Here is a 12,498-nt window from a genome sequence, read left to right as displayed (position 1 = left end):
AGGTGCCTTAGGGGCAACAGTGTTGGGGGCTCCACCCTTTTTGCAATCACTAGTCCAGTGAGTTGTATTTTTACAATGATTGCACCAGGGTTTCTTCTGACCTTCTTTCTTCTTCTTGGACTGTTGGGACCCACCCTCCTTAGCAGTAGTTTGGGGCCCTGTTGAAGACTTCTGGTCTTTAGGTTTCTGATCTCCACCCTTTTGGTCTGTTTTCTTCTGATCACCCCCTTGGCCCTGGTTCTGGTTCTTTTGCTTAACCCTGGTTCTGACCCATTTGTCTGCCTTCTTTCCCAATTCTTGGGGAGTGGTCAGATCAGAGTCAACCAAGTGTTGATGCAGTTGCTGGTTTTGACAGTTATTTAAAATCTGTTCTCTCATCATCAAATTATACAATCCTGTAAAATCAGATACCTTACTTCCCAGCAACCAACCCTCCAAAGCCTTAGTGGCACATTCAATGTATTCAGACCAGTCCTGAGTCTGTGTCTTTTGGGTGTCTCTGAACATTAACCTGTACTGCTCAGTGGTTAAGCCTAACCCATCAACTAGAACACTCTTCAGGACTCTGTAGTTTCTGACATCCTCTTCTCTAACAGTGAGGAGTCTGTCTCTGCCTCTTCCTTCAAAGGAGAGCCAGAGGATTGCTGCCCACTGATCTTCAGGAACCTGCTGTACTTTGCAGGCTCTCTCAAGAGCAGTTATCCACTTGTGGATGTCATCCCCACTTTTGTAGGGGGGCACAACCTTAGACAGGTTTCTATTGTCGAAAACCCTATCTTTGTCCTTAGGGACAATGCTGCCACCAGTGGGTATAGACCCACTCTCTTTATGCTGTCTAGCCTTGCTAAGTTTCTCTTCCATCAGGGCTACTTCTAGCTCCTGCTTCCTGATCCTCAGCTGGGCCTCTTGCATCTTGGCCTCATGTTCCCTCCTCTGAGGGGTGGTCATCCTTCTCCTGGAGTGACCTTGAGAGCCTCTAGAGCCATGGGAAGCATTGGAGTCACCTGAGCGATTCCTTTGTCTTCCCAGCCCGGTGTTAAGTCCACTGGGGAGATCCAGTGGGTTGAACCCACTGTCAGTCCCCAATAGCCTTGGTTTAGCTGGGCCAAGTATAACACTTGGCACTGGGCTAGTTCTCCCTTCATCCTCACTACTGTCAGTATCCTTTTCACTCTCATCCTCTGTGGTAGGCATCCCATCTAAGGGGTGACTATTGGGAAGGGGTACTTCAGTGGCATCTTTAGAAGGGGGGCCTCCTGTTCCTGTCCCTAAGGGGGCTAACTGGGAAGCTTTCTTGAGTGCTCTCTGATTCTCATCATTCTGTAAGAGCTCTCTGAGCTCAGCAGAGTTTGGGTTCTTGGGCTGTTTAAGGCCTCTAAGAGTTGCCAAATGCCTGAGCTCATTCTGATTAAGGGTAGCAAAGCTGGATGGTGCCCTCTGGGGGTCACTCTCAACAGAGATGGGTACAGTGGACCCCTCTGCCCCGGCCATTGCTCTTAAGTGTGGGTGGATGTGTTGCAATCTACCTACACTTGGGTTTACCTACTAAACCTATCTAGTAGTTGTAGTCAGGGTGTGCTACTCCCTTTGCTCTACAACAACTAAGTTCAGTAGAACTTATGTATATCTAATCTTGTTTTATATGTACCTACAGGTACCTATGTGATCTTTCAATTGGTAACCAAGAGATTACAATGGTAAAACACAGCAAGCTCAAATCCAACCGCTGCTCACCAATGTGAGAAGTTGGCCTGGTATATGATGCTCACTAGTTAAAGTGATCACCTTGTACCATGCCAAGCAACCCTTATGGTGTGGTTGTAAGTCAACCTTTTCGGACTAGCTGCCCTAGTGGTAGCGTAGGCTAAGCAGTCTTTGAGGCTAAACTCGTGAAGCGTGTTAAGCAGGCTGTTTTACCAATAGCAACCCCCTTTTATACCAATGAAAGGACACCACACAGATATATATTCAAAATATATATGTATTTATTTCTCAAAGTAACCCCTAGTCTCTTTATGAGCACAGGAGCACAAATCGTCAAACAAGATTATCACAGAATACACAGAAGTTGCACTTTATATGGATAGGCCCTGGTGGCCACTCGAACCATATACTAAAATAGTGGTATAAGTACCACGAACAGAAAAGGGAAAAGGCCTAGGGCCTCTAGAATCGCTGGGCCTACACGGAGCTAACTTCAGTTAGTGACCAGGAGGTCCACGGGTTGCGTGTGCAGAGCAAATAGTCACACGCGGGCTCCCATAGGTTTCAATGGGTGCGTAAAAAGTACAAAGTTACTGCAAAAGGAATCTTCCGGATGACCTAGGAACTTAAGATTTGGAACACAGGCACTAGAGATGTATTACTACACATGGGCACCGGAGTACCAGCTTTACCTCACCCACAGGAAGCGGGTGCATAGGCCTCGAAGTGCGTCGGGTTTCTTCTATCTGTTCCGTGGGGCCTGTAGACAAAAGTGCTGCAGGCGGTCGGTCGGGAAGAGATGCAGTGGATCCAAGAGTGGATCGGAGATGTTGAAGACCTGTAAGCAGAGGGGACAGTGTTCACAGTCACTAGCCAGTGACCAGCGTGGCACCAGGTGGGTACCAGGCGATGTCGGGTGCAAACAGGTGATGAGGGGTAGCTTGTCTCCGCAGCCACGTGGTCCCTGAAGGTCGACGACGTCCAGGAGTCGGCTCACGAGCTGTCCCACGCAGGCTCTCGCTGTCGGCGGTGTCGGCGACTTGATCGAAGCAAACAAGCCTTGGCAAAAGCAATTGCAGGAGGATTCGGAAATCAGCTGTTGGTTCTGACCAGCAAGGTCAGAGGGATTGCTCCTTTGGAGGGGAGCAAGGGCCAGTCTGGAGCAACCAGACCAGCGGTGTTTGTCGTAGATTTCGTCGCCAAGATGGCCACTAGCCAGCGGGCCAGCAACCGGTTAGGCGCGTCGAGTGGCAAAATGCAGAAGGGCCCCACGCAGATCGTGGAGATGCTGGAGGGCTCACCTTTGGTGCAGATGCTGCTCGAGGGTTGGGCTTCTCAGGACCCAAAGCACAACTTGGAGGGAGCCTCGGTTGTTGCACTTGTCAGCTTGTCGTAGTCGTTCCAAGATGGCTGGCTCCACGTGTCTCGGTGCCTCCACGGGTCTCCTCTTTGCAGGGACTGTGGATCGGGCGGTGAGAGGTCTGGAGGTCCAGGTCTTGTCAGTCTCTGGGCTCGGGCTCCGGCGGGAGGCGGCGGCAAAGCAGACGTTGATTCGCTGGATGGTGCTTGCGTTAGCAAGGTGGTCACTCCCTGACCACAGGGGAGATTTTCTTCAGTCTTCTGTGCAGCAGAATGTCGAAGTTCCCGTCTTCTTCTTAGTTTCAAGTTGATTCCAGGATGTCTGAAGTCTTAGGACACAGCTCCTACCTTTATTCGGATTCTAGGGGCCGGACTACCTGCTAGGTCCCTCCCTATGGGTGGGACCAGGAAGGGGGGTGGTTACACCCCCAATCCTTTGTCCAGCTCGCCCCAGGCCCGGGACTGGTGTGCCCCAGGACCGGTTTGAACTGGCATATGCCCCGAGGCTCCTTGTGAGCCACAGGCATGTCTGGTTTCTTTCAAGCCCTACCTGACCAATACACAAAATCCTGTCTGGGGTGGTGCTCGCACCTCCCCTGGCAGGAAACCCTTTGTCCACACCTCCCAAGCTGGAAGGACTCCCAGCAGCAGGAGGGCAGACTTGTGTCTGTGGTGGCAGCATCCATTTTGTGGAGCTGAGGCTATGTCTGATTTTACCCGGGTTTCAGGCACTGTACATGTCGTGTCCCTCTAGAAGGGTGGAATGCTAACCCCGTCGCCAGAATTGGCGAGGGGTTAGTATTCCAATTCGTATGACACCTTACTCGACATGTTTTGATAAAGCCAAACCAAAGATAGCATTTAACCGCGAGGTTCATAATGCACTTAAGAGTATATGGTATGACGATATCTGGAAACAGTAGAAGGAAGTTGTTCCGACCACTGCAGACAGGCTCAGCTCATGCCAGAGCACCATCTCACATGGAACCAAGCACTCTGCCTTCAGGATTGTTAAGGCCTGCCATAGGAGTGACTCATAGGTTACCAGGTGTCCCATTTAAGGTTAGGTATAGGTATACTACACCTAAGTAAGAGGTGATTACACCAACTTACCCCAGCTGAGTGATCAGCCAGTTGTGTCAGATTGTTAGGCCAAGCCTGGGGTGGCATAATACATGCTGCAGCCCCTGGCAGGCCTTGGGTACACCAATGCCCTGGGTACCTAGTGTACACTGGTACAGGGGCTGACAGGGTGATCCACTTCCAATTGGTTATGCACCTAGGGTGCATAGTTTTAATTTAGTAGAGAGAACAGCAGGCTGGGGGTCTGATTGGCAGGCCCACAGCCTCAATATGTCAAAAACCAGTGAAGCAAAAAGCAAAAATTTGGGGTGACCATAGGATAGCAGACCCTACTCTCCTACAGAAGTACTCTGTACAGTGGACGTAACTGGGTCCCTGTAGCTGGTCTGCACTCCATCGTGGTCAGCCTGAACTTGTGACTTTTTCCCAGTCCGACATGGACCAGATATCCACAGTTGGAACTTTACGCCTTTTGGCACTGTTTGTACTCAAATCTTAAAATCTGAATATTTCTGGTTTTACTAATTGGATTATTGTTGGCTTCTTTTTGTTATTTATGAAAGATTACTCAATTTTTCTAAATCTGCTGAGGACTCCTTTTATGGTGTGTTTGCACTGTGTTACTCTTTGATGTTTTGCACAAATACTTTCCAAATTGCCTATATGTTAATCCTGACTGCTCTGTGCCAAGATACCTAAGGGCTGAGCAGTTTAATTTATGGTTTGCTTGTGATTTCACCCTGGGAAGAATAGTCGTTGCTGCTTGGGAATCAATAACTAATAATCGAATTTCTAACAGCCATTACAGATGCAAATCCCTTAGGTGTACCAAGTTTGTGCTATATGCAGCATTGACCCTATACCATACCATATACTTCATGGATAGCTGAACTCACATTAACAATCACGCACAGGTAGACCCCCTACTGCAGATGGTGTTCAATCTGTATACAAGTGTTCAGAGAAAACCACGTTTGTCCAGATACACAACTTCTGTTCATATTCAATGCTCTTCTACAGAGAGCCTTTATCCATACTAAACCCTTCACCAAACCCAAAGTGCAAAATGATGCTGATATGAGTAGAAAAGTGGGTACTCTAAACAGTGTTTACTCTATGGATAAAGTTTACTCTGTACCACACTGTTTGCAGACAGTGAAACTCTTGTGAGAAATACTCCACCGAGTATTAAAAGTAGCTACTAAGAACAATGTTTACTTTATGCCAAACTTGTCCAAAGAGACACTATTCATTCAAAAATACCCACGATGTTAAAGGTCATACTACCTGCAGTCTTCATTTACATGTGTTACTACGTAATGCACACAGTCTATGCTATGTTGAAATTGACATGCTATGATGATTCTCTTTATCAACTCTATGCTACTTACATAACATAGGGGCATACTTACGAGAATTGTGGAACAGGGCAGTGCAGCAAGTTACCTTGCTGCACTACATCACAGGAAAAGGACCCAAATGAGCCATATTTATCAAATAAAGCGCATTGCTGTCCTTTATCCCAGTGCTGATGCCATTTAGAAACCGAAACCGGCCCTAGGATGATTCTTTCCGGTCCAGGGAGGACCTGGCTTGACAGTTGGGGCTGGACTGTTCCCATGAGGCACAGGGTCAAGACTGATTTGCATATGGCCAGGTCTAAACTGGGGTGGCATGGTGAGCAAAAGAATGATGGATTTAACCCAGATCTCTTGACTGGGGTTGAATGTTTTGATTTGTTCTGCATTCCGTCCATCAATTTGTGTGTCTTTTGCTTTCTCGCCCTAAGTGCGCCAGGTATGCCCAGACGTGCGTCCTGGGCTCACTGTGCCACTGGAATCAAGCTATCCGGGCTGAAGAGGGGTGAAACCCCAAAACCGGTCCCAGGATGCCTGTTTCCGGTCCAGGGAGGACCTGGCTTGGCAGTTCGGGCTGGACTGTTCACATGAGGCACAGGGTCAAGACTGATTTGCATATGGCCAGGTCTAAACTGGGGTGGCATGGTGAGCAAAAGAATGATGGATTTAACCCAGATCTCTTGACTGGGGGTGAATGTTTTGATTTGTTTTGCATTCCGTCCACCAATTTGTGTGTCTTTTGCTTTCTTGCCCTAAGTGCGCCAGGTATGCCCAGACATGGGTCCTGGGCTCACTGTGCCACTGGAATCAAGCTATCCGGGCTGCAGAGGGGTGCAACCCCAAAACCGGTCCTAAGATGCTTGTTTCTGGTCCAGGGAGGACCTGGCTTGGCAGTTCGGGCTGGACTGTTCGCATGAGACACAGGGTCAGGACTGATTTGCATATGGCCTGGTCTAAACTGGGGTGGAATGATGAGCAAAATAATGATGGATTTAACCCAAATCTCTTGACTGGGGGTGAATGTTTTGATTTGTTCTGCATTCTGTCCATCAATTTGTGTGTCTTTTGATGCCATTTAGACAGCCTAACGCCAATGCAGGCACCCTTGCAACATGGTGCAAGTGTGCCTGTGTTGTAGGCAGGATTGTTTTGGTTCAGGAAGGGGCATCTTCGTGCATAAACACAACCATGGAGGCGTTTTCCTCTTCCTGTATGTGCTGCAGAAAGATGAAAAGACAAGGAGAACATATTTCATCTTGTTACGCCTCACCTGGGGAGCATATCTTTTTGGCGTGTTTCCAAGTTTGGTAAATCTGGGAATGCATGCATCAAAAACCATGGGATTTACATGGGAAAATCCACTACAACACCCATGGAACGCCTCCCTTGAGCAGAATAATGCAACCCAGAGATTTGCGCTGCATTGCATTACTACATATTTTTTAAGCCATCCAAAGCCAGGCCAAGTGGCTTGGCGTGGCTTCATAAATATGACATAGAGGTTTGCGTCAGCATGTTCCACATTGTGTGGTACAAGCATGATGCAAGACTCTCATAAATATGCCCTTAAGTATCTACTACGGAGAATCTTTGCCCTGCAGGCAACTTTTTCTGCTGAACAGAAAAACCTGGGTGGAACATACTGAAAGCCATCAACTGTCATCTGCATAGAGAGTTACTTTTCAGTATAATAATTTTTAAATGCACTCAATACCGCTACACACCTATGATGGAGCAGAGGATCCGTGGAGCCAACAGATCTCAAGATGAGATCTGACTGACTGGCACCATGTTGCAAGAGTGCCTGTGTTGGAAGCAGGATTATTTTTGTGCAGGAGGGGACAACTTCCTGCACAAAAACCATTCTCTGAGGCATTTTCTTATTTCTATGTGGGCTGCATAATGCAGCCCACATAGAAAGATGAAAAAATAAGGAGAAAGAACGGTATTTGTAATCATTATGTCTCACTTGGAGATGCTTAGCATTTTGACACTTTCCCAGATCTATCAGTAATGGTAAATCTGGGAATGCACCAAAATCAATGGGTGGATACATGGTAACACTCACACTCTACCCATGGAATGCCTCCATGGGACAGAGTAACAAAATGCGCTGTGTTGCATTACTCTAGATTTACCAAGGCACTCAGGACCATGCAAGGTGGCCTTACATGGCTTGCTAAATCTAACTCGAGTTCCATCACTCTTGAGCCCTGTTGCGTGGTGCAAGGGTGACACAACTCTTTAATAAATATGCCCCTTTGTGCTTTACAGCGGGCACTTTAACCTACATTACTATTTTATGATGACTGTGACTAAACAATACACAGATCTCTCTAGCAAATGCATTATCCAACGGAGATGGTACTAAACAATATTAGAAACCCTCATTGTGGAAACAAGTGGATACCGCAACATATATAATGGCCATATACGGCCCTGGAGACTACCACCTTGTGGGGCCAGTCCATGCATATCAAAGGAGGGGGCCCCCTCCTGGAACCAATAATGACCCTGAAGACCTCCACAGCCGGGCCGCCTTCTATTATGTCCCCTGGTGCCCACCCCAGGGCATAGCTGTTTGCTCTGACTTGGCAGGAGCTTTGACTGCTCCCACCATTTCAGAGCAAACACGAACTCTGATCTCAACAAGTGAGAGCTGCAAAAACCCTCCCGCTTGCTGAGAGTGGAGTTTTCGTCTGTTTCCCCGCCTGCAGTCAAGCGGGCAGGGATAAAGACAAAAGTATTGTTCTTACAGACAGGGAGTTGCATGTTTAGCAGCTCTCTATCTGTGAGAACAATGCCTGCTCCTGCAGAAGGCGGGGAGCTGGCTGGGACTGTGGTGGCCTTGAGGCTCCCCCCGCAGCGCCAAGGGCAAAAGTGGAGAAAGAAGCAAAATAAAGGTAATAAACAAGAAGAAGTATGCAGAATAAAGGTCAGAAATCAGCAGAAAGAGGCAGAATAAAGGTCAGCAATGAGCAGAAAGCGGCAAAATGAAGGTGAGAAATGTGCAGAAAAAGGTGAGAAATTAGCAGAAAAAGGCAGAATAAAGGTGTGAAACAAGCATAAAGAGGCAAAATAAAGGTGAGAAACAAGCAGAAAGACGCAGAATAGAGGTCAGAAATGAGCAGAAAGAGGCAGAATAAATGTCAGCAACAAGCAGAAAGAGGCAAGATGAAGGTGAGAAACCAGCAATTCACCAAAATAACCAAGGATAACAGGGAAGTTAAAGTTAGGAAATAGAATTAAAAAAATTCATATAAATTCACTTAAAACACCAAAGGTTACAAGGATGTTATAGTTAGGAAATATACTTTTTTTTTTTTAAATCCTTAGAAATTCTCTGAAAAAAACCAAAGGTTGCAGGGATGTTATAGTTAGCCTCAGATTTCACTCGTACAAAACCATAGACATTCAGAAAATATAGTCACCTGAGCTAACTATAACTTACGCCCCTGCAATACTCTGCTTATGACCTCACATACTACATCACTCATGACATGGTCAGTGACATCACTGATAACATTAATAATTATGTATTAGACATTTGAAAATGTAATTCCTGTGCATCATCTGGAAATACACCAAGATAAAGGGAGGCCGTATTTATATAGCATTTGTAGATTTAAGAGCAGCATTCAATCTATTCACCAGAGGTCTACTTTTGGACTCACTGCAAAAGCAAAAAGTCCCTGCAGACTTGCCAGATCAGATAGGAAGGTTACATCATGATAACTATGCAAGAGTTCGATGGAGTATGAATGGCGAGCTTACTGAACCAGTCCCGATAGCCAGAGGAGTGAGACAGGGATTCGTTCTGGAGCCCACCCTGTTCTCTCTCTATTTTAATGATGTGGTTGATTATATAGAAAAATCAAAAAATGATTCCCCAAAGCTCAGTGGGAACTTGATCCTAGCACTATTATTTGCAGATGGCACTATCCTGATTGTGCATATGCCGAAAAGGTTTGCAAAAAGGATTGGATGATTTTAACATGTACTGCAATCTAAAAGGCCTAGAAATAAATATTGGGAAAACAAAGTATATGGCTCTAAACCCCCACAAGGACTTCAGAACCAATCTTAGGGTGAATAATCGGAAATTAGAGCATGTCCCAAACTTCACCTATTTGGGTATACTACTTGATTCAAAGTTGGCATGGAAATCACAGATAAATCACTCGGGGCTATTCTTAAGAAGTATAGCCTATCCTCAAGTAAACCAACGACACCAGCACTAGAGATTTACAAATGTAAAGTACAGGCAGCTGCACTATATGGATCAGAACTTTAGGGTAATGGCGATATTAAGCACATAACAAATGGGGAGAAAAAGTTTTTGAGGAGAATCTTGGGGCTACCCCTGGCAACACCACTTACCCGAAATGTTTCACGATTTAAATGTAAAACATATAGGGCAAGTTGTACCTCTACACCCGCTGCTTTACTGGATTAGGCTATGGCCAATGCCAGAACTAGTGGTCTATTGCGAAGGCCTCGAAGAACTCCTAGATGCCTAACTTTTCCCTAGCTTAGATTTGTTAAGAAATGGTTTACAGAACGTGGTCTCTGCTCATACTGAACTGAGCCACACAAGTTAGCACAAAGCTGTAAGAATACGCTGGAACAAACATACTGGGCGCATGCCGTAAATGTACTTCATCAAGACCCTAATTTGGGCAGAGAACACTGCAATTTCTTAATGTTAAATCTAACCCATGTTCTGAAGATTTCCTTGACAATTTCCAGACACATCTGGTGAGAATCTTGTACTTGAAATTAATGTACGACAAACCCCAGAAGCTATACCGCAATTTGGGGAACTCAGGGAGAACAAACTTGCACTTTGTGCACTTTAGGCCTTACTGAAAACACTGTGCATATCCTCTTCTTTGCCCAGCATATGCTAGAGCAAGGAAGAAATGGATCCGTCCCTTGTGCAATAGGCTGGGATTTAGGAAGCATCAAGAGGCCTTAAGGGTTTTGAAATATAACACAGAACCGTATGTAATATTTGCTACATCTAAATACCTGCTCCCCCTAGGATTTATAAGAAGAAAGAAGGGGCTAAAGCTGTGATGTTGCAGTGAACAATGCATTCCCTTGTTTGAAATTTGTACTATGAAGGATGTTACATTTATTGTAAATACTCTATATCATTTTATACTGTTTTTAACGATCTTACATAACAAGCAGGATGGAGTCTAGATTGTAACATTGTAATGAATAGCGCGCTCTCTCCCCACCATGGATTTGTACTGAGACCGATGATAGTTTTATCGTGATACTGTATATATGGTTCAACTGATTTTAGATGCTATTGATTTTAAATTGTCCACTTTTACTGACCGGAAATTATGGCTTTCTAATGACTTATTGATAAATTCAAGACCTGAGATTTCCTTCGCTGGTTCGACACTTTAGGGCGGAAACCTGAACAGTATTTCCACACATTACGTTCTATGATGACATTTAATCTCTATTTACTGCAACATCGATTAAAATGACATTAGCCATAATAGCTCTTTTTGGTTGGCATCATGTTTTAGTAATTGGAATATACATTTCTCTAGGTGACAACTATACAGGTTTCGACCTTGGATATAATCATATGATGATTACTTATTTGCTTTAGGTATCGACCTGTTGTGTGACTTGCCCTTGGTCTCCGTATCTGGAACATACCTCGAAAATTGTCTTTAATGGATGGATCTTACCAATTTCACACTACCGTTTTGAATATGATTTCAACTATTGTCTGGTGTGAGTATTTCATACCCCCGCACATGCCTCTTTGTTATTTTTAAACACACCACTTAGTTATAGCTGAGCTAACTGGATGTATATTTTATTCATTTACTTTCAGGACTTACTTTTTTTTTTAGGGATGACATGTCCACTCCCAACTATTTGTGATAAAATGTGGGTACCTTTGTTACCACATGAATGAACACTTCGCACATTGTGGGTACTACTTAGCCTGCTTCTGTACTCACTCCATCTGGCCTGATGGGGTTAGTGTCTACAGCACCGGGCTACTCAATATCAATTTCTTATTTTTGTCACAATTTATTCTCCTTGTTCTCTTCTCTATGGGCTTTTTAAATAGGGTCCCTAACTATCCTTATCTAGCCATCACGATCTTTTCTGTGCCTGATCTGCTCCTTCTTATATGAAACTATACTGTTTGCACATATTGCGCTCTTTTGACTGTGCCTCACTACTTATGAGGACTCTACAGAAATCATGGTTTTAAATGCTTGAGAAGGATTTCGAAAATATTTAATACGGTTTCTTGCACCTCTTGTACGTTGTCAGGATGTTTCTTGTGTGTATTTTCTGTATCTTGTCTTGATGGGTTGCTCATGTCTAAAGTTAATTGGACTTTATACCACATTTAAGAAGGGTTTTAACTAAAATATGGATATATGTGTCATCATGATACATGGGGATGTGCCTTGTTATGTTGTCAGTCATATTGTTTAAATGTATTTATATATGTGTATATCTGTCACTCTACAGCCCTGAAGAAGTCTATTGTACTGGACGAAACGCGTTGGATGATTTTCACTACATAACACATGTCTCGTCTGAATCATTTGCGAATAAAAAAGAAGATTTGGAAAACACGTCTCTGAAATAGATTTTGATCTTTGTTCACTCCTGTTTAATATTTAAATACCTATTGGTGCACCGGTTGACTCTTGTTCCAAAGTATTTCCACGCCTGTTTATAATATAGTTGATTGTGGACTATTTGAAAATCTTGTTTTATTGTGAAACCTTAAAATAAAGTATTTAAATGACTTAAAAATGAATTGGGTTGAAATGTATTTAACAATGAATCCTTATGAGATACAAGATGGAGTGTTATGGAATTGCACCATTCATGTGTGTATACTGCGCACAGGGACTTAATCGCAACAGTGAAAACTGACTGAAGTTGAAACTGGTGGCGTGTAGTACGTTTTTAATGAAAAATGAATTTATGGCAG

At 44.5% G+C, this 12,498-nt stretch overlaps 1 long non-coding RNA gene across 1 annotated transcript in view; it reads left to right on the top strand.

Annotated features, from left to right (window-relative positions):
- LOC146867577 (uncharacterized) overlaps positions 1-12,281 on the top strand; it is a 32,154-nt gene extending 19,873 nt beyond the window's left edge. The window contains exons 2-3 of the long non-coding RNA XR_014966108.1: positions 11,140-11,267; positions 12,027-12,281. This is a non-coding gene — a long non-coding RNA (uncharacterized LOC146867577). The remainder of the gene's footprint in view (positions 1-11,139; positions 11,268-12,026) is intronic.
- The last annotated feature ends 217 nt before the right edge of the window (positions 12,282-12,498 follow it).

This window comes from Triturus cristatus, chromosome 1_2 (assembly GCF_964204655.1).
Source record: "Triturus cristatus chromosome 1_2, aTriCri1.1, whole genome shotgun sequence".
Classification (NCBI taxonomy): Eukaryota; Metazoa; Chordata; class Amphibia; order Caudata; family Salamandridae; genus Triturus; species Triturus cristatus.
This window is presented reverse-complemented; position numbering and strand designations above follow the sequence as displayed.